This window comes from Diabrotica undecimpunctata, chromosome 8 (genome assembly GCF_040954645.1).
Source record: "Diabrotica undecimpunctata isolate CICGRU chromosome 8, icDiaUnde3, whole genome shotgun sequence".
Taxonomy (NCBI): domain Eukaryota; kingdom Metazoa; phylum Arthropoda; class Insecta; order Coleoptera; family Chrysomelidae; genus Diabrotica; species Diabrotica undecimpunctata.
Window position 1 is genome coordinate 124,866,848 of NC_092810.1, and position 23,868 is coordinate 124,890,715.

The 23,868-nt window shown below is 31.5% G+C and overlaps 1 protein-coding gene across 3 annotated transcripts in view; it reads left to right on the forward strand.

Annotated features, from left to right (window-relative positions):
* LOC140447949 (UNC93-like protein) overlaps positions 1-23,868 on the forward strand; it is a 285,521-nt gene that overhangs the window by 81,533 nt on the left and 180,120 nt on the right. Inside the window, exon 1 of one of the 3 annotated variants that reach the window (XM_072540912.1) lies at positions 6,514-6,899. The exons of the other annotated variants lie outside the window; for them this stretch is intronic. The gene's annotated coding sequence lies outside the window, so the exon portion shown is untranslated. Of the gene's footprint in view, positions 1-6,513; positions 6,900-23,868 lie in introns of those variants that run through there. 3 annotated transcript variants of the gene reach the window in all.

Sequence of the window (23,868 nt, forward strand, 5' to 3'; positions counted from 1 at the left end):
AAAAGAAATCTTCCTATTTTCAAATCTTCCTAGTGGGGAACCATCTCTTGCCGTCTTTACTACTCTATTTGTTGTCATTCGGCTTATATGATCATTCCATGCTACTCTTTAATTTCTTATTCAATTCTTGATGTTCTTCACCTTGCATCTACGTCGTATATCTGTACTTCTAAGTCTGTAGCATAGTGTTTTAGCATCAATTTTTTTAAGTGTTCCCATCTCCGTTGCTTCTAACATTCTTTTTGTCCTCTCTGTATCAGGTCGTGTTTCTGCCGCGCATATCATAACTGGTTTGATGACTGTTTTGTAAATTCTGCCTTTCATTTCTTTCCCGATATTTTTATTTTTCCATATTGTTTCATTCAGGCAACCTGCGGCTCTCTTTGCTCTATTTACTTGATCTTCCACTTCAGTTTTGAGCTTTCCGTAGCTAGATAATGTGATGTCTAAATATTTAAACTCCATCACTTGTTTTATTATCTGACCTTCCGGCTCCAATTTACATATTAGTCAATTTGCTTATAATCATGCATTTTGTCTTTTTTTATATACTAAATAAACTTTGGATAAAATGGAAAATCCCCAGAAGTTTTCAGATAGAAAGACTCATGCCAATGTAGATTCTATAGGGTAAAAAATAATAAAGGAATAACACTAATTAGCGTTCTTTTCAAAAGTTATCAACAAATATTACAAAAAATAAAATCAAACAGAGAAAATCAATTAGATAAATACAGAACAGTGGCTTGAACTTGACATTTGTTGAGATAGAAACGGCATTGGGTTGTATACCAAGGAAAACCTATAAACTTTTAAAACCTTTAAAAGAAAGTTTGGAAAGCCAGATCTAAAAGTAAAAAAAATCTTGAACAAGAACCCGAAAAACGTGGAACCGAATGGTAGACACTGGAAGAGACTGACTAGAAACTGAAAATGCGGATAAGCAGAAATAGATATAGCAAAAAATAAGATGTTTTCAAAACTAACTCAAACCAAGCAGTGTTAATTAATAGGAGACTTGGATTTTGATGGAAGATAAGCAAAAAAGAATTGGGCAAACTCATGCAAATTGGTTCTGTAATGTGTAATATATTTTAAAGTGAAAATAGAACGAAATGTATGCTATCTTAATAGTTTCTGAACTAATCTTATCTGCAATAAAAGAATTTTTAAAAATAAGTTTATTGTTATTTGCTTATGGATCTTAAGTCTAGGAAAAAACATCTTAATGTATTAATACAATAAAAATCCAGTAAAAACAGGTAAAACAATACACAGCACATTCTTATTTACGAATATAATCATGGAGATTACAAAAAATCCTGTAAGGCACAATTTTTCCGTAGTAATTGACACATTAGTCATAAAAATATTTGACTAACGATCACCTTAACATGACTAATAAATAAACAAGAGAGACTTCATGTTTTTATTAGTGTATATCGTAATTATATTGTTTGTTCTGCTAAATTTCTTTCACGTCATAAATGACAATTATTTTTTGTCGTCATAGAACTATTTTACAAACTTAAATTCAGATATTTGCACGTATTTTAACCAGCATTAATGATAAATAAATTACCGAAAAGTAAAAAAAAATGTATTAGTAACTATTTTTTTAATATTAGAACAATTTTTATTATTTTAACTAATACATTTCTAAATTACAAAAACATTAACTAAAATTCGACCCAACTAAATCATTGGAGAACAAAATATTCAAAACACTACATAATTTTAAGGAGTATCTAATATACTACCAAAGAAGAACACTCAAATCCCACTATAGTAGGACGACGCACCTATAATAGAGTACCAAAAGTACATAAAGTAAACGTACCCCTCAGACAAATTTGAAGCATATAATAGAGCGATTAACGCATAACACTACAACATTTTTAAAGAATTCGAGGTATTTTCTGCAAAAACTATGAGAAATAGATTATAATCCTAACAATATGCTAGTCAGTTTGGATACTACCAGTTTTTTCACCAATGTTCTTTTGGAAAAAACTTTAAAAATAATAAGAGCCAGCTTAGAGAGGGAACTGAATGTACTAGCTATAATGAAGCTAATAACATTATACTAGACAACATCTATTTTATTAAGGCAATGATCTCTATAACCAAGATTTTGGATCAGCTATGGGCTCTTCATTATAATAAATATTACCAGATATTTTCATGGAGGAATTTTAAAAAAACAATGTGTACAAACAACACTAAAAACCCATAGAGTGGTGGAATACTGTGCATGATGTGCTCTTTAATTATCGTTGGATATCCGACACCAATTTGTAGAAACATTCATTTATTTCATATTGCTATACGGAGTGACAACATGGACTCTCGGGATCACAAGTATGAGACGTGTAGAAGCCTTTGAGATGTGGGTTTTTCGAAGGATGCTGAAGATCTCTTGGATAGAGCACGTGACCAATAACGAGGTACTGAGAAGAATAGGGACTGAAAGAGAACTCCCAAATTTTGTAAAAACCAGAAAAACCAGATATGTAGGACATACTTACAGAGGAAAAAAAGGTACACCTTCCTACGACTGATAATGGAAGGGAAAGTGGAAGGAAGAAGAGGTCTAGGAAGAAGAAAATGTAAGGCTAATGTCCTGGCTGAAAAATGTAAGAGACTGGATAGGCATGGACACACATTCGGTACTAAGAACAGCTCAAGATAAAGAGCAATTTGCTATAGTTATAGGCAACATTCAGTAATGGAGAGGGCACCGTAAGAAGAAAAAGAATCGAAATACAACCACTGATAACTGGTTCACCAGTATTGAACTATGTGAAAGACTACTAAATGAGCATATATCAATATTCTTGGGTACAATACAAAAAAATAAGAAAAAGCTGTATTACTGGATTAACGAGCTGGAGGGCCCGGGTTCGAACCCCGGCACCGACAAAATTTTCAATTTTTAATTTAACTGAGCTGCAACCGTGCTTCGGAGGGCACATAAAGCCGTCGTTCCCGGCTACGAAAGTAGTCGTTAAGTCATGTTAGGGGCGCTTGCGCGACCTGAAAACCCTAACACTAGACCTTAGCCAGAAGGTTACACGAACTTTACTTTTTTAGTGAAGATCAAGGTACACCAAGTCCATCAAGTATGTTATTCTGTATGGAAGGTACTTACAGAAACGCATCAGAAACATCTGGTGTTGTCACAAGTTGGGCGTTACCAAATTTATACCTCTAAACCAAATAGAAAAAAAATGTAGCTGCAAAATTTGTAGAAAATTATTTTGTCTCGAACACATTACCTCTGTTTGTAATCACTGCTTTAAGGGGAGACTAAATTATGAATTTTGTAATTTTAATTCATTTTTTTTTGTATTTGTGTAAAAAACATAAGTTTTATTCTTATTAACGATTAAGCAATTACTTGCGATATAAAGCGATATGTCTCTATAGGTCCAACAGACCGAGATCACCAGTAATGTGTAAATTTCTTACGTCGCCACTGGAGGGTTAAGTTTTAAACACAACACAAATAACAAAATTAAAGACAAAGATAGGAACAAAAAAGTCTAATAATAACCTAATAATAGTATTTTTCATTTCCTTTTTAAGGTGAATTTGAAAAAATATCTTTCGCCAAACATTATCTTACAATTTGGTATAAACAATTATGTGTTTACAATATGTTCACAATTAATATAACAACAAAATAAACGAAAGAAATAAAAAAATTGTTAATAAAATAGCTTCTGTAAAATAAAAGATATCTATATCGAATAGTTCATTGAAATATCACTAGAACAATTTTTAAGGTCAAATTATAACAGCATAAAATAGCAAATAATAATATTCACATAGAACCACAATATCCTTCTTAAAACAGTACAAATTCATATCATAAACTGAACTAAAACTAAAAGAAAATGTGTAACCACTAGGAAATTAGAAAAGCAAAAATGGAAGAAAATAGCACAGAAAACGTAAAATTATTTTACAGAACACTGAAAAACCTAAGAAGCAACAAAGAAACGAAACTGAAACAAATAATGAACAAGGAAGGAACAATAATAAACGACGATAAGACAATAATAGAATGATGGAAGGAACATTTTCAGCTGATACTGAATGGAAATCAAGCGAATACAATGGAGAAGGAAAGCCACAACAAGAGAGTATCCATGAGAAACACGGAAAATCTAGAAACTATAGAAAAAGAAGAACTGGAAGAAGCAATAAGAAAGATAAAGATTGGAAAAGCACCAGGAAGCGATGAAGTAGCACCAGAAATGATGAAATATATAGGAGTAAAAGCAAAAGAAAAATTGTTATACATATATAACCTAATATGGAAGAGAAAAGTAATACCCAGAGAATGGACAAATGCAGTAATTATACCTATATACAAGAAAGGAAACACAAGGAACTGTAGGAACTATAGAGGTATATCATTACTATGTGTAGCAGCAAAAGTATACGAAACTGTGATAGAAAGGAAAATTAGAAAAGAAATAGAACATAAATTAGAGGACGTACAAAGTGGATTCAGGAAAGGACACAACACACAAGACCATATATTCACCATGCAACAAGTAATAGAAAAAGCCTTAAAGAAAAATAAAGAAATATATCTGAGCTTTATAGACATGGAACAAGCATTCGACTCAGTCAAAAGAAAAGATATATGGGAAAGCCTAAAGATGAAACAAGTAAGTGAAGAACTGATAGAAGCAGCAAAGAGTTTATACATGAAAACAACAAATACAGTAAGAATGTTAAATATACAGTCAGAACCATTTGAAACAACTCAAGGAGTTAGACAAGGGGGAAGTCTCAGCCCAGTGCTATTCATAAATGTAATAGATGAGATAGTGAAAGAATGTAAGAAAACATTCAAGAAATACTGCATCGGTTGGAACAGAATGCAAATAATAAATGCTGAGATGTGTATATTTGCAGACGACATAGTATTAATTGCGGAAACTGCAGAAAAACTGAAATACAACTTAGAGAAATGGAACCTAGAAGCAAGCAAATACAACCTAAACGTAAACGAAGAGAAGACTCAGATAATGAAAATATCAAGGAAACAAGGGAAACACGGAAGATCAAATAGAAGTAATGATAGACCAACAAAAAATAATACAGACAAATTCATACAAATACTTAGGAACAGTAATCAACAACAAAGGAGACATTGAGGACGATTTTAACAACAGAATGGAAAACACAGGAAAACTATTCCAAGCACTAAATAGAGGATTCCTTAATAACAAAGAAATATCAGCAAAGACCAAGATGACAATATACAAAACAATAGATAGACCTACAGTGACATATGGAGCAGAAAATTGGATATTAAACAAAAGACATCAGAGCAGAATTCAGGCAGCAGAGATGAAATACCTCAGAAGAACAATAGAGGGTAAAAAGAACTGATAGAGTCAGAAATGAAGAAATAAGAGAAAGGCTCAAAATCAAACCGATACTCGAGTCAATCAAGGAGAAAAAATTGGCATGGTTCGGACATCTAACCCAGATGGACAATAATAGACAAGTAAAAAGAGTGTGGGACGCCAAACCAATAGGAAAGAACAGAAGAGGAAGACCCATTAAAGAATGGAACAGTGACATCTCGCAGATACTGCAGAGTAAGGGTAAGACTTGGCAGGAAGCAACACAGATGGCATCCAATAGGAAGGAATGGAGAAAGTTCGTTAAGAGCTAGGACACCTCAGAAGACTGTCAAATATTGTAATTTAATGAATTGTATTTTAAACGGCCCAACACCGAAAGGTACAAATGGGTCTACTGATTAAATAAAGTAAGTAAGTTGGTATAAACAATTATATGTTTACAATATGTTCACAATTAACACAACAACAAAATAAACGAAAGAAATAAAAAATTTGCTAATAAAATAGCTTCTGTAAAATAAAAGATATCTATATCGAAAAGTTCATTTAAATATCACTAGAACAATTTTTAAGGTCAAATTATAACAGCATAAAATAGCAAATAATAATATTTACATAGAACCACAATATCCTTCTTAAAACAGTACAAATTCATATTATAAACTGAACTAAAACTAAAAGAAAATGTGTAACCACCAGGATAATTAGGAAAGCAAAAAGTCAATGCAAGATGACCAAAAAATATTTCTACACAGAATTACAGTCAAGCATATAATCTAGAAAATCTTAATTTTTTATATTATCCTACACGAATTTAGTTGATTGTACTAAAAACATTAAAGCAAATATTCTTACGTCAAATAATCTGAAACACACAAAAAAAACAAAGGTATTGAGGCGAAAACAATAAACAGTAGAAGAAGAAATATTAACTTTTTGCTAGAAATTCAATTAAAAATTGTAAAATACCTGCGAAAACAAAACCTGCCAGTCAACTCTCAACAATATATTTTCCAGTAAAACTTAAATCCAAAAAACAAATAAAACCTAATAAATCTCGATACATTATCTCTTCTCAAATAAATGACGTGCGATATCAAAGCTTGAAAAATCAGTGTAAGAGTACTCGCTGCCGTATCAGAAGCACGTGAACCTCCTGTCTAAAAGCTGGTCGCAGGAAAAAGTTTCTGCAGTACGTCCACCACTCTCTACCATCAGTGGTTCTCTTGTCAGTACCCACGTCGCTCTTGGTCGTCGAAGATACCCAAAGCACCCACAGTACGTTGCGAAAAGGTGGATTTCGTTTCGGTATACTTCGTCGCGATTTTAAACCTGGGTTTAAAATTTTCAAAAACGGCAATAGCTCGTGCTTCGCGTGTGACATTTTGCAAAGGAGACTGGTATCGAGAAAAATTCTCTAAAAGTTATTCGCCGGGAAGAAAACGGTGATTCCTGACGACACACAGCCTTGTTAAGGGCTGGGAGCAGTTTACATCTTTATAGTTTTATGTAAGTTTATAATTTTATTTTTACGAGAGAAAAACTGAGGCTAGTGTATTTCTAGTATAATGGTTTTCGTAATTCTGTCTAAAATTTTAATTCGTAATGTAAGAAAAACTAGACAAACTTTCAAAATTGTGTAGTTTAATAGATCTTAACAAATTAGTAATATTCCAAAATGAATTAATAATAATATAATATTTTTAAAGTAGCCCGAATTACTTTTTCCTATGATGGGAATGAAATGACCAATAATTATGCATTTGCCATAATTATAGTTCAATATATTTACAGTGCTATTAAAATTTAATAGACTGATAGAAGATAAAAAGTTAAATGGCTTTAAAAGTTTAAAAAACTAAATTTATATTGTGTTCATTTAAGTAGTAGTTTTTGATATACTCCTTCTAGTCCATAAACAAGTACTTTTTATGTATTTACATTTATATATTTTACACTCACTGCATGTCTTACCTCTATTTAAATCATATTGTTTTAAATTTATTTAAATAAACTCAACAATATATTAATATTGGTATTATTTTCATCTTATATTTATTATATTTCATGATTTTTGTCTAAACGTAAAATTTGTTTCACGAGTTCGATTTTTTGATTGATTTTTTCACTTTATTAAAAATTCTACCCTTTAGTTTTTCTGTTTTTATAATCCGCGAGAATCCTATTGGCCTAAATTTCCCTTTTTGTTGTCTATTTTAATACCCAAAGTATTCTGACTTTTGGTTTATAAAATGTCTGTCTTTCTACCACTGGTTTTCTTCCAAATGACTGAATTTGCCTATAAATTAGTGTCAGATCCGATAAATATAAAGTGTCATTTCATCTATTGTTTTGTATAGGTATAGTCGCAAGTTTCGTAAAACTTTATTTTTAAACCACAACGAATCACAAGTTCATGTAAATACGAGTACATTTCTTTTAAAACAGCACAATGTTTACTACAAATAATGTCTTTATAATAATAAATTAAATTTTATTAAACGACCACTTTAATGTCACTGTTAATCTGTTTGTCCAAATTTGGTCGACTTTTTAGAATGTCCTTCCAATTTTTCTTTCCTTTTGCTTTTGAATTTTCTGTTCATGAATTTCTTGTGTTGCATTAGAACCACACAATTTTTTTAAGTCAAAATTCTGAATTTTTTGGAAATTACATATTAGCTACCTTGGAAGAAAATCGTCATATGTCAAAATGTGACATTTTTCAAACATGGCCATTTAAAAAATTGAGTTTTAAAAATATCATAAAACTTTAACGATAACTGCGAACATTTTGGTTGCTATTTTGGCTAAAAATATTTTGGTTTTGGTGTGTACTAACTAGCCTGGGTAGCCATGGGTACTATAATTTCATACTACTTGAATCCTATTTTAGGCCTTTTGAATTGTGACGTGTTTAAAAAAAAATGTGTTCGGTATTTAGAGATATTTCACTTCTTTATTGAAATTGTTTTATGTGTTTTTTTTTGCAAATCTAGATTTGTCGCCTAAAATTAAGAACAACGACGTTATAGTATTAAAACTAAAAATATTGTCATTCTGTAGTAAATTATAGTTAAAAAATATTTGTCTTCATTTAAAAATTCATTTTCTACCTTTCTATAATACACTTCCATCTTGGTTTTTGCCAGAAGTCAACATTACCAACACGAGTCTACCCTTAAATCCTTGAAACATTTTTATAATTTAAAATAATTCCAACTGGACTTAATTTTTTTAAGAACGACATAAGTCGAAATAATTTGTAGATAGTTCAGTTCAAAATTCAATTGAAAATTCATTCTTTAACTTTCTATAATACATTCCCTTTATGGTTTTTGTCAGAGTCAATTTTACTAACACGAGTCTACCCCTAAATCCTTGAGACATTTTTGTAATTTGAAAGTCGAAATAATTAGTAAATAGTTGGGTTCAAAAATTCAAAAAGTTATAATAATTTTCAAAAATACTGACGTAACTCAAAAAGAATACTAAAACTTATTTTAAACACAACCTCAACTTCTTTACAAGACTGACACAACTCAAAATAATTCATCATTCTTTACAGAAAGTATTGTATTATCTATAAAAGGACGGCATATCTCAAAATATTGAAATCTTAAAGTTTTGTGCAAAATATCGAACCAACTTTGTCGACATAAACTTTATGACGGTATTACTTAAAAAAATATAGAATATTTAAAATATGTTAACTAACACAGTCCATTTTTCACTTATTTGAGATATGACGGTCTTCTTAGGTAACGAATTGTATGAAAGGTTACAAAAAGTTAAGCAATTAGTTAATTAATCTTTCTAAACCATTTGTGTTAACACTATTTACGTGGTGGATAAATCCACAAGTTTAGTAAAAAAAAAGATAATACTGAAAGAACTGGAAGAGATGCATGAAAAAAATTTAAATCATATCTGTGCTTTCGACATTCCGTAAGTACAAAGTGTATAAGTAGAAGAAAACCCATTTTATATTAATTTGTTATTTTTGGAAACTGAAACTAGGAAACAAATCGTCCTGTAGGTCATTATCTTAGTTGATAGGAATACGAATATCATAAAAGTACAAAAGAAAATAATAAAGTAGGTCAAAGTATCTTATTGAAAAGCGCGGTGTGATAGTGATAACCAAATTAAGAATTAATTATGCATAAAATATTACGAAACTTTGTGTATTTTAAATTGACTTATCGTTGTATTATGTCTAAATTGTAAGTATGCTTTATAATGTTTAGCCCTTTTTAGATAAATTCATTGAATTGTTCGGCAGGTTTTTGTCAGTATTTCATGACTTTTCTGACTTTTTCCTATTTAATGACTAATTGAAATAATTTATTTATTTTTTCATATTTATTTAGCATTTTATCATGCAATAAAAATTAATTATTGTTGTTGCCTTTCTTAAAAACACTTTAATGATCCACAAGTGCCATTTTTGTTTGCATTCATGTCTTTTTATACAAAATGTAATATGTTTTATCAATCTGGAACACTGTTAGTTTTCCATGTGTTTTCAGAAATCGTTAAGGAATTAAATACAAATTAATATAGGTGGAGTGCTGTAAGGTTAAAAATAATTATTTAAATTTTTATTTACTACCTAAAAGGATTAAATTATTTTCTTCTAATAGCTTTACAGAGATTTTAATTTCATACAGATTTATAACCCCATACAAACTGTTCTACAAAATGTTTGATAGTGAATTTGAATACCTATGAATATACCAATTCGAAACAAAAAAACGTGGGGATGCATAAAAATAAATAGAAATAAGGTTGTAGGGAATGGTTATCACTATTTATACAATAGTTTGAATAGTTCATAATATTAACACTGCAATGAAATAGTGGGTGGTGCTTTTTCATAAATCCATTATATATTTCTCGCACGCCAATTTTTAATTTTGAACTGTATAAATACTTTCACAATTATTTAAATTGACCAATACCTATTTTAGATTGCAAATGATTATCAATCTAAATGAGATTATAGATATGTATGGATCTATGAGTAATTATTTTATACACTTAAGTCCCTTTTGAAACAGTTTAAAAATGTGTTAAAAGATTTATTCAAAAAATTATTTTTTGCTTTGTGATCTTAAGAGATTTTTTTTGAAGTTCTTGACATCTATTAGGTTCATTCCAAAACCATTCGCTATTGATCTGTGTAGTTTACCACCTTGCATTTATATTTGTAATTTAACAGATGCCATAGAGTCTTTACCACTATAAGATTAGTTTAGATCTTCACTATTACCATCTATATATAAATTCGACTCTTGTTCTTCAAGTTCACGAAATTGGTATATGCCTGAATTTGGTATATAATATGTTTAGCTACCACCAACTATAAAAATGTCTTAGTCCATCTAGTAATTATTAAAACGGAATGATAAGTGTCTACCTATCATCTCGCTTTCGATATGTCTACACTCGTGTTGTACTGTAGCTTCTGATACATAAACAATATTTATTGAGAAAAATGCCAAAAAACCATAAAAATGCGTTAGATAATTTCACTAAGATAGTTGATCTGGCATAGGTATAAATATGAAAACGATGTAGACTTAAATAAAACTGTTCTAAGATCACGTTGCATATCCAAAGTTACTTCTTACAGTGCCTATCCGCTTTGGATGTAGGCGATCAGCATAGCTATATATATTCAATACGGTTGTAAACGTATTGAACCACTTTCTTAGGTCTTGAACTCAAGTTTTACTTCTTCCCCCTCGTCCTCTCTTTCCAAAATACCTTGCCCTGAAGAAAAAATTGCAAAAAGCCATATCTCTGTTCATTTGCATAACACGGCCAAGATATTCTAATGTGCGCTCTTTGATTTTGTTGGTAATCTCGCATTCAAAGTATCCAGGCCTTTACTACATAATATAATAACCTAGCATACCTAGCATTTGATGATACAGATTTTGGTACCAAGTAGTAAATTGTGACTTCTAAAAAGAGACTTCATCTTTACGAACGCTGATCTTGCTTTTTCTATGCGCTGTTTTATTTCAGTAGAGTGGTTGCCTTTATGCGTTTATCGCGTTTATGTTTGGTACCAAGGTATGTGTACTTGTTTACCCAGTCAATTGATTGTTGGTTAACCAAAAGCCGTGTATTTTGCGCTTACTGATTACCATGTACTTTGTTTTGTTCGTATTGAAATCAAGATCAAGTTCTAAAGTTAACTCAAGTTCGTCAAAGTTAACTGACTCATAGCATGAAGTTCGTTTTTTCGTCCAAACATTGAAGGTAAAATATAACGTAGCTGTATAAGTTTGAGAGCCTACACCAAATTGAACCAAAATTTGGCTATAGATTCTACTTATTCTCTACTTCAAAGCTGACCCTGTGCCGTTGGGAGCATTTACTCTTGGGAGCATGCCACTTCTGAGGGGTATTTTTTTTTAATAAAAATAATATCGCGAATGAATATATTAAAATATTTTTATGAAAGTCAATACCTCTCGACTTATTCGCAAGTGAAAATGTCAATTTTTTACCAAAAAAAAACTTTTTTAAGCAGTTTTTTGCGAATTACTTAAAAAATATCTATTTTATCAAAAACATTGTTCTTATAAAAAATGTAACTAATAAAAAAGCAAAAGCACTGGTGAATTTATGGTGTCTGTCGCTTTAATATAAGCGGAGAAATAGCTTATTGAAAGTTGGCTTTTCTTCCTCAAATACCAAAATAAAAAGCTTTAACGTGAGAGGGGAAGAAGAACAAAACCAATGCGTTTTTTGAAAAAAGCTCATTACATCAACTACAAAAAGTGTTTTGTAGCGCTTGAAAAAATCTTTATTTTTATTTTTATAAAAGTTTCTAACGCCAATCCTAGGGAGTTATGATAAAAATAAAGTTGGTATTAATTTTTTTAGAGACAAAAAACGTGAAAATCTCCCCTAATTACCACCCCAATTAAAAATGATCATTAGCTCTTTAAAATTTGCTTTAATAATATACTTATAGAATGATCTAGAAGATTGCCTGGTTTAAAATACTTATTTTTAAAAAAAATTGAGGATTTTTGTATTTTTACCAAAAATTCCTTTTTTTTTCAAATAAATTAAAAATTACATACAGAACTACATATAGAAAAGCAAAATCTACAATTTTTTACTCTACAAATCTTGCGTATCTCTAATAGTTTTTGATTTATTGGAAAAAAAGGGAATTTTTTGTAAAACACAAAAATTCTCCTCTTACTTCAACCTCAATTTTTTTCAAAACTAAGCATTTTAAACTAGCTAAACTTCTAGAGCATACTATAAGTACATTATTAAAGTCAATTGTAAGGGAATAACGGTTATTTTTAATTAGGGTGCCAATTAGGGGGTGTTTTTCACGTATTTTGTACTTGTTGTTTTTGCGGAAAAATACATAAGGGAGTCATAACTCCCTTAGGATTAGTACTAAAGACTAATAAAAATAAAAATAAAATTTTATTAAGCACTAAAAAAAGGTTTTTTAAGTTTTTTAAGAAAAATGCATTGGTTTCTCCATATTCCACGTTGAAACTTACAATTTTGGCGTTTGACGAAGAAGAACCAACTTTCAATAAGTTAGTTTTTCACTTTTATTGGGGCTACAGACACGTAAACCCACCATTGTTGTTGTTTTTTCATAAGCTACATTTTTGACAAATATTTTTTTTTGATAAATTACATACAAACTTTTTGAGTAATTCTCAAAAAACCGTTTGAAGTATTTTTTTTGTTAAAAAATTGACATTTTCACTTGTGAATAAGTCAAAAGTATTGACTTACAGAAAAAAATGTATAAAACAAAAGTTGCTTAAAATTGGTTAATATATTAATTCTCGGAGATATTTTTATTAAAAAAATACCCTTGAGAAGGGGTGGCATCCTCCAAAAGCTATGTTACAGGAAATTGAGGGTAAGTAGAACCTATAGCCAAATAATGATGAAAATCGATGCAGGTCTAGAAAATTATGCGGGAAAATGATCATTAAATAGATTACTTCTTTAGTTCTGCTAGTGGTGTTCTCTGTGGTGTTTTTATCCAAAAAAACCTCCTCTTATTTGTTTTACTATTCTATTAATATAGAGATGCGAAGTAAGAAATGAACATAAACTAAAATAAAATTAAACGAAAGGACATTTAAGATTTTATTTCACGTATAGTACTCGTCACGTACTTCATCCTAGCAGGAATCATCAGAGCGACTGGTACAGAAGCTCTAAACGTGAAAGCAAATCTTTTCCGTCAAAAGAGTCACTCTGATGATTCCTGCTAGAATGAAATACGTATAAGCGAATATACACAGGCACTTACATCTTAAGCATCGTCTGTTTTACTTTGCAAATTTATAAGAGGCACAGATTAAAGCAAAAATCTGAATTTTGGTTTCGTCAATAAAACTCTTCGGATTTCTACGTTCGAGAACGAGATCATTTACGAATAATTATAAATCTTGACAACTGTAACCATAAAATTGCATAAACGATAACACGACGTAATTAGATGGATAATGTTACATTGTGCACTTCTGTGCTCATTGTCTCTGATTTACAAAGCTTGGTTAATGTTTTATCGCAATTTTTATCTTCTGGGAATAATCATTTAATCCCACAGTGGTAATTATCTCTTCGTTTTTTCTAATTATATCTCCACAGAAAGTGTAAACTATCTAAATTTAACAGGTTGTAAATTTAATGCAAGATCTCGGTCAAATTTTGTTTATTAGAACAGAAACGCTTGGTTATAAAAAAAAACAAAAAATGTTTTGCACGTACAAAAACATGTGTAAAATAAAGAAAACATCTACATACTAGTAACTAGAGGGAATGATTAATATATTCGCTTTTATAATCCTCCTCTAATCACGTAACTTCCTCAAATAGCAGAAAGTATTTTATCGTCAGGGTTCTTATAGAGTGATTATACAATGAACTCAAGTATTTTAAAGAGCTTCTAAACCTAGTTTCATTGAACAACGGTACTACATAATGATTGTCCTTTTTAAAAGATATTATTATATGCATTTACCTTTGGTAACATTGGAATAATGCATGCAAGTTACCTTTCATTGCTTACATGCTCAATTACATTCTGTAAATCATGAGAGAATGATTACTGAAAAAACTCAACTCAAACTATTATTTTACGAATAATATACTTTAAAACATGGATTCAGTTAAAATATATTCAGAAAATTTTGTATAAATTTTAGTTTTTAAGAAATTAGATGGATATTTGAATAATATAGTTTACTACTCTTTTGTCCATACTTCTTTCTAATCATTTTAACCTTGACTGTTAATCGATTACCATTTCACCTGAATTTCCTTGAAGTCTGATTGCCGTTAATATAAATAATGAACGTAAACATACCCAAGAATTTATGCATTGATAATGCAGACATTCCAAAGTGAGGGGTTATGTATACAACGATTTTCAGCTCTGATTTGTGCAGGTCATGTTGTGCCTTGTACACACCAACTAACAGTGTTATATAAAATCGCGGATCAAAGTCGATTAACCTACTTTCACGTACACTCAAATTTCGAAAGCTATTTTATATTTTTTTATATGCACCATTACTGAGTGATGATATATTACCTTGTTGCTACAAAATTTATCACTATAATTTTAATTGTTCGTATTTCCGTTCATTTTGGGTAATAAATCGTTTGGTTTAGTAGTTGAAATACGTATATTATTAGACGGCTTTAATACAACAACATAGTAGGTATACTTAACACGTTAACCGCCAGGGCAGTCATCAGTGACCGACACTACACCTACCAATAAGGCTCTAGTTGATCGTTGTGGTCCTTTTGAATAAGAAAATGGTTTGTTAGTATTATTATTTACTTACGACATAAAAGGAGAATATGTAAAAGTTTAGCTAAATCGTTGTGAAGTAGAATACATATAAAATAAAGTATCAAAATATAAAATAAGTCAAGTTTTATTAGTATTTATTTTCATATTAATTAACTACCAAAAAGATAATGTTTTTTAATAGTTGTGTTTCTTCCTACACATACGATGACCTCCATATAACATATGAGCACATCAGAAAAGGAGTCTGGGTATATACTTTCAGTCTAGAATACGTCAGTTTCTCCCCTTCGCATTGCGTATGTATATTACGACATACAATGACAATAAGCAATTAGACTATAGTAAAATCTCTTTATAGAAAGTAAAACAAAAACAAAATATCACATATATCTTAATTCTACTTCATTAAGATCTCTTGTATTAAAATATGCGACGTGACCAAAGATACAAAAACATTTCTTTCAAATTAGGAATAACTACAAAGTTGATAGTCTAGGAGCCATGGGGGGAGTTTGAGTTTGGGGAGTTTGGTGAGTAGATTCTATTTTTCGACGATGCCAGTACATATGGAAGCTGAGTTATTCTTGGAAAAGCCCCATTGAATGCCTATTTTGCAATTGTTTTTCACAAAATTTCAGAACAGAGTTTGCCAAAAGCCGTTTTGTTCATTTTTTCAAAAGCAATAATTACATTTTTTACGGGTTTTTATCGCGGTACCCTCGAAAAATCGAATCTACGCACAAAAAAACATAAAAAAACCGAGGGGACATAACAGTGCATGCCCATCCCCTACCTTCCCAACGCCCCCATCTCTGGACCCTAGAGTATGATTATACAAATGACAATAACACAAAACGAATCAGAATCTCAGAATCTTATTAAAAAATCAATATTGACCGCAGGCCGTGAATAAAAACGCAATAGTATCAAAGGAACTTGAGAATTCATGAGTATGATATCAAAAAAAATTTATATTTATATATACTTACTACTACGAAATTCTAAATACATACTACTGTTACGAAATTCTTAGACAACCAACTAATTTTTTCAGAATACTTCAATTAATAGCATTAAAAATATCTTACAATATTGTCTAACGGAACTTGTTTAACTTATTTTTCTGTCTCTCATATGAAAATTTTTGGGAAAATTTGGGGCAAAACTCCTAAAAACCAAAGAAAAGTCGCAGAGGGAAATCGTGTTATTAATTGTTAATTTCTTGTATTATACATCGAAAAGAACCTCAGATATTCTGTTAATCCATTACAATTCTTGATACTACACTGTCTTTTCCAAGGCGACATGTAACTAATTTGACACATTTATCTCATTTTCTTTGTTTAGTCTATAATTTTCAACTTTACTGTATTGTTATTTGTCAAACTGTTTAATTGTATAATCTTCAAAGACTTTTTTAAATACGTTCTGTATATTGTTTATAAATGAATCATTTAAAAGATAAACGGTTGTCTTCATACTGTAGCTGCATGTATATAATCAAATGAATGCAAATTTACGTATGTAAACACTGTTTTGACTAATGTCCAAACTTTTTTAAAAGTAAAAGTAGTTAACATGATCTCTCACGTGTTTGAAATTAATGTTTTGGAAATTATAAAATTAGAGCAAATAACTTATATTAACTCAAAATTATATTACTAAAAATATTATTATGATGTTGAATAAAAATTGTTGCCGACAATCGGCCGACTTGGTTTCGATCGTAATCATCAACTCCAGATCACTGGAGTCTTGAAATTGTATACAACGTGTGTTTAATAAATTACTGAGCCACAACACACACTCCCTCCTTCTTCCCTATTAACTTCCACATGTATCACTCTACTTCTACTACATTATTTCTGCTTACTTGGATTATCTTTCTCTAGCTGCTCTGTTATTACTCTCGCTATAATAACGTCTAATTGCGATGATAAATCACAGTTCAACTAGCCTGTTTAAAATTCTTCAAATTCTTCTTCATTTTCTTCTTTGGCTTTTTCCCAATATGAGTTCGCCGATTGTGTCCTCCACTGTACTCTATTTTCCCAATCACCTTCTCTGAGCTCTCTATCTATCATAGCATTTCCTATGTATGTTTTCCATCTTGTAGCAGGTCTACTTCTCTGTCTTTTTCTCGGCGGATCCCAGTCCAATATGCTTCTAAGCCACGTGTGATGCCCGTAGCACTGCAAGTCTCTCTTTTCCAACCTTTTTGTAATTGAGCATTCCACTATTCTGTTCCATATTTCCTCTGTTCTTATTCTATTATTATATTATATTCACCCATTTCTCTCTAACCTTCATTCTTCTCACTAATTCCCATAATTGTTTCCTGGGCACGCTATCATAGCTTTCTCCAAGTCGATAAAGGTCATATGTTTTTTTTTTGTGTAACACGTGTAATACGGTGTTTGTATACTGCTATCTTACTCTTATTTTATCTATCAACTAATGCACTACAACTAACATGCAATAACTTCACAGCACTATACTCTGCTTTTTACACTAAACTGTTACACATTTACACTAACTCAAATGGTTTTGTCCTTATGAGTCTTCTCTTTAGTTCAGTGTTGTCAAGAAGCTGGATTGCCTCGACATTCACATGACTATGCAGCCTCTGCTCGTAAGTTGCTGCTGTTCTCTTGATTACTTCGGTCATAGTTTCCATAACCAGGTCCTGATGGAGGTTGCTGTTACGGATATACCAAGGAGTCTCAACAATATTCCGTAGTACTTTGTTTTGAAATCTCTGGATAATATGTAGATTACTAGCTTTGCTACAGCCCCAGAGTTGGCACCTATAATAGATAATGTTAAATTTTTTCCAATTAGCCAATACAATTTCTTATATTTAATATCAAGCTCCCTCTTTTCTTTTTGACATGGACTTTCCAGCGTAGCCTTGCGTCTAGGGTGATGCCCAAGTATTTTGCTGACGTTGCATAAGGAACTTGGGTATCATTTATTCCAACTGGAAAATTTTCTGTTTTTTTATTTGTAAAGTTAATGTGTGCAGATTTAGTCCCATTTAATTATATTCGCCATTATCTAGTCCAGGAATGAATTGTATTTATTGATAGTTGCAACTTCTCAGTCGTTTCTTCACTAGTGTCTCCTATTGCTAGTAAGGCTGTATCATTCGTGAAGGTGGCAATAGTGTTTTGTTCTAGCTCTGGAATGTCACACGTATACAATAGGTACAGTAACGGACCTAATACACTCTCTTGTGGCACGCCAGCAAAGGTAATATATGTTTCACTATTTTTCTCTTTGTTCTTTTCCTGTCTCATGATGAATATATTATCTAGTTACGATCTAGCTTTTCAGAATCCGGCTTGTTCTTCACCGAATGGTCTATGTGTTTTATTTTTCTTTTAATACTGTGAAAAATATTCCTGCTATTGAAGGCATTACACTGATCTATCGATAGTTATTTGGTGACCTTATGTCACCTTTTTTGAAAATGGAGGACATGTATGATAGATTTCACTCTTTTGGAATCTTCTTTTCTGCTCCGATTTTATTAAACAACACTCATATAAATGATACGATCCTTGCGCCTCCATGTTCTGGCTTTTGCATTTTTATGTTCCCTAACTCCGGTGCTTTGTTGTTTTTGGCTTTCTTTAGTCAAAATCAAATTCTAGCTGTAAAAAATAACATGTTATACAGTATCTGGATATCTTCCATCGCTATGTAGACCTTTTACCCAAAATATTTACCTTTTAATTAACTTTTTTCAGGTAAGAGCTGAAACAACCTTGCTCTGTAAACACTCTGTATAAACTACTTCCTTGTGTTGTATCACGCCTTGAGGTTAGTGATCATCCAATGAGGTTAGCGATAATTAGACCAGTTCGTTTTGCCCGCTCGTTCATTTAATCTTCCCTGTCATCCATTCATCACTTCGTCAACAGTTGTTCACAGGTTCCTGAGCGCTTAGATCTATGGATAACACTCCTTCCTACCACTACATACGTCGATATAGTATAAAAACCACTAAACACTGAGAAAAACGTCTTACTTTGAACCCTAATGTACTTTGGTGGTGCGCACAAACCTGTAACTAGATATATTGGTGTAAAATAGATCATCGATCGTTCGAATTACGGTACTCGCCCGCTTTATTTGCCGGTGGCCGAAACGTTACATCTTTTACGTAACACGGCTCTTTATCACTCTCATTATTTAATATACAACAAACTTAACGTCCAACAACTCACAGAATATTATGAAACTGAACGGAAAATGAAACGGTAAATGTAAGATAAAATGATTAAATTATAGAATCTCTAAGAAAAAATCATTAAACGTTAAGAAGTTGCTCTTTCCTAATGGCGAATATAAGTAAGCAAAACATGTATTACAGTTAGATTGCTTAACTGTACAATAACAAAATACCAAAAGATGTTAAGATTACAAATAAAATAGTCAATTGAACGAAAGACGCAGATGAATACATTACCAGCGAACCAATAAATTAAAAAATTGTTGGGAATCCCGAGATGAGAAACTTATCCAGATTTGTTTAAGTTTATACTTGAACGTGTTAGCGATAATTTAGAGAAAAAAACTAATTTTAATAACTAATTAAATGCAAATTAACATATTTAAAAGATTTTGTTTATTCAACAATCAAGAATGAGCAACAAGTTATTTATGTACATAAAAGTATCCGGAAATTAATGCCCAAAAAAATTAGAAACTAATTACAGAATTGTTGTCTGCCGTCATATCTTAAGTGTATTTATAGTAGAAAACTAAAAATATTTTAAAGGTGTTGAGCGCCGAAAATGGGTGATAAGTTAATGCATGTTGTCGTTCGAATTGTATTTTTAGATTTTTGTCTCTTTGAAATCAACTAATAAAATGCCTATTAAAAGTTTTATTTTTCCGTTAATTAATAAAATCCAACTGGAAAATTTATAGTATTAAAATTTAATAATTATTATACATAACAAAGATTTGAATATTTGACAAGCACACCAATTTATGGAACTCGGTTTGAATATATTCACTTTAACAACGGTAATACTCCAGATAAATAAGCAAAGTTTAACCGTGTTTAGAAATTCGCAGTAAAATCGCAGTATTTGACAAGTTAATATATTTAAAAAACCTATCAGTATAAGTAGAATTACTGTATTTTTATTATTTTATTAGCCTGATCAAATAAAATAAAATCAAAATGTAATTCGGTACAGATTAGTACAAATTATATATCAAAGTTTAGGTGAAACAAATGATACTTTCAAGAAAGCATGTGATTTATATAACGGGATCATTTGATGAAAAGGTTGCCAATTTGCGTCCGTAATACTGATGTAAGGAGATTATGCCAGCAACTACAACCTTAACTGAGTAAGAAAGTAGATATTTATATAAAATCCTGGCTTAATAAGACTTGTAAATTTAATTTATAAGATAATTGGCACAATGTAAAATATATCTAGACATCAGTGGCAATGGTTATAACCAGTCTGATGGAAACTGTACAATATAGTCAGTCATAAGCTGTTTATTCGTTGTAGGGTACGTACAATTTAGGTTAAAATTAAAAGTTTAAATTTATATAAATTATATGAAAGAGTTATAACTTACACATCAGTAACTGTTATTATAAAAGTTTTTCTATTACCATTTTTTGCCGAGATATTAAAATTTAAAACAGCGTAAGTACATCTATCAACCCTACTACTACTTAACACTACTATTTATACATATAGTAAATATTGTAGAATATTTTGAAAAAAAATTTATTTTCGTAGCAACTTAAATGAAAACTTTTGCCTGAAAACTGGTGGGGCAAGTAGATACAAGCATTTAAAAGTTAAACGCAAGACTTCAAATCCGCGTCGTCAGAAAAAATTTGCAATATCTCCATTAATAATGGAATAATTTAATAATAAATAATAAATAAAAATAATAACAACTGCATGACACTTATTGCAATAAATATTCAATAATTTGTTGACAAATTGTTAATAAATAAATATTGGCACAAAAGATATTCGCGAAACAGTATTAAAACAAATTTTTATATTACAAATTTAACAAAATAGTACCAAATTAATATATAAATTAAAGTTTGTTGAAGAAACAAAAGCTTTTTTCTTAGTACAATTTGGTATAAGTAAAGGTTTTATTATATTTTATTTAAATAATGATTAAAAGCAACGACATGATCTTGGTTTTAATGAACAATGATAACAATAAAAAAACATAAAAAAACCTAAATGTAACTTAACCTAAGTACGCAAATAACAAAGAAAAACTACTAAAAAATAACTTAATACTTTGTATTGCCTCCCTTAGCCTCTATAACTGCCTGTACACGTCGGCTTATGTTGTCTATGAGGTTGCGAATATCATCTTGCTGGATGTTTTACCATTCCTCTTCTAAAGCCAAGGGAAGTTCGTTAATTGAAGCTGGTCGGACTTCGCGACTTCTAATATTTCTACCAAGCATGTCCCAAACGTGCTCTATTGGACTCAGATCTGGCGAACACGCTGGCCAGTTTATTTTACTAACACCATCCTCCTCTAAATATTGCGTGACACACATTGCAGAGTGGAGTCGCGCATTATCTTGCATTAATAGAAAATCATCGCCGATAAATTGAGAAAAGGCTACTACGTGATTCGCCAAAATTTCCTCAATATACCGATGTGCAGTCAACGAACCCTCAATAAATACCAATTTAGTATGCGCCCCTCGGGATATTCCTGCCCGTTACCATCACAGAACCCCCTCCATGGATAACGCGGGGACTGAAAGCGACTCCGCAAATCTCTCTCCAGTTCGACGCCATACTCGTTCTCTCCCATCTGATGAGTGAAGACAGTATCTCGACTCCGTAAAAAGAACATCACTCCATTATCCTAAATACCAATGTACATTTTCCCTGGTAGTTTAGCCACTCTGTATCGTGGAAGTAATTTGTGTCCAGTTGCTGGTCTGCATGTAATCTTCGACGAACTGGTAATACACTTTCATTACTGCCTCGAACCTCTTGAAGCTGATTTCTTGTTTGCACCGCTGTTAAATGACGATCCCGAAAAGCGTTAATTCGTATAGAACGTTCATCTAAAGCGGTAGTTTTGCGCTTCCTGCCCTTTCCCGCTTTACGCTTGGTTGTTCCAGTTCGTATAAAACGTCCCACTACCCTTTGGATGGTAGAGCGATGAGTGTGTAGTACTCTAGCCACATATTCATAATTTCGCCCATCTTTAACCAGAGCAACGGCTTTCGCACAATCTTCGACACTAAGAACCATGATCAATCATAGGTAAACAAAATGTAAGTGTCAATATGATATAATGATAACAGTCACCAAAGCCACCTCGTCGTATTACAAAATAATCATAATTAAAAAAGTCCTAAATTGTGAGTGGCAAATTCATTTGGCTCTAAAAAAATTAACCAAGGCATATTTTGACATGAATCAAAAAACACAATGCTTAGGGAGACATGATTGCAACCGAAAAATAAGGTTTTAAGAAAATTCGCAAACGGAATTATTCCACAGGATGTTTCAAAGTTAGGATAATAAAACCACGTTTTAATTAACCCCGTACAATAAGTCAAATATACAATTTTATCAAAAAACTGACTATACCAAATTTGAATTTATAAATTTATACACAGTGTGCTAAAAAAATCATCAAAATAGGGCTAAAAATAAAAAAAATTATATATTTTGAATTTGACCAAACTTTTCTCCGTTGTGTTTTTGTGCATCTGAGTGTATATATATCATCATCATCATCAGTGGTGCTACAGCTCTAGTTGAGCCTTGACCTTCCCCAGTCTATTTCGCCAGTCGTTTCTGTTCATCGCCAACCGTTGCCAATTTGCCGCGCCGATTTTCCTTGCGTCCTCGTCCACACCGTCCCTCCATCTCAGTCGTGGTCTGCCTCTACTCCTATTTCCCACTGGGACCGATAATAGAGTTCGTCTGGGTGGGTAATTTTCATTTGCTCTTGACACATGTCCAGCCCATCTAAGCCTACCTATTTTTATGAAGGATATTACATCTCTACCATTTACTATTTTTTTATACTTCTCGTACAATTCGAAATTATATCGCCTTCTCCAAATACCATTCTCACAGAATGCGCCCATTATTCTTCTTAGTATCTTCCTTTCGAAGACGAGCAGAAGATTTGCATCTGTTTTGGAGATGGTCCATGTTTCTGACCCATATGTCAGCACTGGTAGGATGAGTGTTCTATATATTATTAGTTTGGTTTTCTGGCTTAAATTTCTGTTTTTTAGCTGCTTGCTTAGTCCAAATTAACATTTGTTTGCTAGCAGTACCCTTCGTTTTACTTCTTCAGATGTGTCATTATCGTTTGTTATGAGAGAACCCAAATATGTAAACTTATTTACTACCTCAAAATTATATTGGTCTATACTGAAGTTTTCTTCGGCGTTTCTAGCTCTATCTCTGTTATTTGGAATAGATGCTAACATTTTGGTTTTTTCCTCGTTTATTTTAAGGCCCACATTTTGTGCGGCTGTCAAGAAGGTGGAAGTCATCTGTTTAAGTCCTCGTGTAGTACGTGCGATCAAATCCAGATCGTCAGCGTAAGCCATAATCTGCGTTGATTTATTAAAGATTGTTCCCCTAT